This window comes from Chinchilla lanigera, unplaced genomic scaffold, assembly GCF_000276665.1.
Source record: "Chinchilla lanigera isolate Chin_1 unplaced genomic scaffold, ChiLan1.0 scaffold00050, whole genome shotgun sequence".
Classification (NCBI taxonomy): Eukaryota; Metazoa; Chordata; class Mammalia; order Rodentia; family Chinchillidae; genus Chinchilla; species Chinchilla lanigera.
Genome location: NW_004955451.1, coordinates 17,110,095 through 17,112,218, shown reverse-complemented (window position 1 = coordinate 17,112,218; position 2,124 = coordinate 17,110,095). Strand labels below are relative to the sequence as shown.

Genomic DNA, 2,124 nt, shown 5'->3' with positions numbered 1-2,124 from the left:
CCCACCTCCCGGCCACGGCGGCGGGGAGCCAGCGCCCCGAGGGGCCTGCGCCCGAGGGTCTGCCCCGGTGACGCCGCGCCCGCCTCCCCTCGTTTGCGGCTGGGGCGCACTTGGTTTCTCGGGCCCGCTTTCTTACTTTTAATCGACCCGCTTCCCCGGTCTCTAAAGCTGCCTTCCCCACAGCTTTAGTTTCTGCAGGCCACACAGGGGCGGGACCATGCACACTGGGGCGGGGCCAGGCCACACCGGGGCGGGGCCAGACATACTGGGGCGGGGACAAGCCGCACTGGGGCGGGACCGGAAGTCCCTCTCCCTCCTGGCCCGCCTTCCGAACGACTTCCTGCTTGCCATGCGATGCGCTGCTCCCTTCCGCCGGGCCCTTCCGCCTGACCGCCCGAGGGATTGCAACTCCCGTCTTCCCCAAAGCTGCGGGGCTCAGTTATTTCGATCCAGCCACTGGGAAAGTGACCACGACAGACTACAGGAACTAACGCCTCTTTACTGAGGCTGCACGCGCATACCTGTCAAGTCCATCTTAGGTGCACTGTGGTCTGCACAGTGGCCGCGATAGCGGGTCAGAGGACTTCCGGCGGCAGAAGCACGCGCCCCTGCGCAGGGTCCGTGATGCCGGGCGGCGCGGGTGGAGGGACCTGCCCCTCCGAGGTGTCAGGGCAGACCCGCGGCGCGAGGCGTCCGCCGGGCCATAGACTGAGCCAAGTCCACGCCCAGGGCGTGTGTTCGGGGTGTCCGGTGGGCGGCCTGGGATGCACACAGTCCGCACGGGCGTGACGTCCGCCGGGACAGTGGGGTCATTGTCCAGGGAGCAGACCTGGCCTGATTACAGCCTCATTGTGCCTGTGAGACTCTTAGGGTTTTTAAAAAAAGTTTCCTGGAAAAGAAAGGCACCGTGACCTTGGGCAGTGTGACCTTGGGCGATATCAACTGTATCCTGAATCTACAATTTTCCTTTTTTTTTTTTTTAATCTTTTTTGAGACAGGGTCTCGCTATGCAGTTCAGGCTGGCCTTGAGCTCACTTTGTAGCCCAGGCTGGTCTGAAACTCACAGCAATCCTCCTGCCTCAGCTTCCCGAGTGCTGGGATTACGGGCATGCGCCACTATGCCCGGCTTACAGTTTTCTTTAAAACACTCATAAAGTTATGTCCCGTGTGTCCTGTCTACCTGCCTTTATTTCTTCTACCCGATCTCATGAAGGCAATCGGGACTGCCCGGCACCAGGACAGCATCCTTAAAGGAAAGCAGGGCATGTCGCACTCCTGGGAAGAACCTCGTGTGAGCACCACAGCTGCACACCCGAGGGTACCGAAAAGACCAAGGAGAAGCCTAACAGAAGACAGTAGACAATGGAAGAAAGTATTTCATAAAAGAGGGGACCTTTGTTCCTTTTTTTTCCCGGATACTGGAAATCAAACTCACGACTTTGTGCTTGCCAGGCAGGCGCTGTGCCACCGAGTTAAATCACCAGCCCGTCCCCAGCCCGTCCCGTCCCGCGCGTCCCCAGCCCTTCTTTTTTTTTTTTTTTTGTACTGGGAATCGAACTCAGGACCTTGCGGTTGCCAGGTAGGTGCTTGTGCCACTGAGCTGTATCCCCAGCCCCGGGACCTTTGCTCTTTAAGCTAGTTCTTCTGTAAATTTTACCAAAAAATTAATATTTTAAGAAAGATGTGTTGTTTCATACATAAAGAACCAGAGATTCTGGCTTTGTCCCTGTGTATCACATTTTGATTTTGAAAAGCCTTTGTCATCTGAAAACATCTTTCCTTAGAGTAACTTGTCTCTAATCAGAACATACTTAACTGTTTTACTCAAAAAGATAGACTGTACTGTTAAGGTATATGATTAGTTTACAACAAAAAACATAATTTTTTTTTCTTTGCAGTACTGGAGTTGAAGGTGGGCGTGGTAGGGCACACCTGTAATCCCAGCATTTGGGAAGCTGAGGCAGAAGTATTGCCTCGAGTTTAAGGCCACCCTGAACTACACAGTGAGTCCCTGTCTAGAAAAAATGTACTAGGGGGTTGAACCCAGGGCTTTTGCACTGAGCTGCACCCCCAGCCTGTAGGAGACCGTGACTGACCTCCATTGTATATTAGTAGCCCTCTTAC

The 2,124-nt window shown here is 54.7% G+C and overlaps 1 protein-coding gene across 1 annotated transcript in view; it reads right to left on the bottom strand.

Annotated features, from left to right (window-relative positions):
• Positions 1 to 2,124, bottom strand: part of Cd300lg (CD300 molecule-like family member g) — a 23,227-nt gene that overhangs the window by 9,102 nt on the left and 12,001 nt on the right. The gene's annotated exons all lie outside the window — the stretch shown is intronic.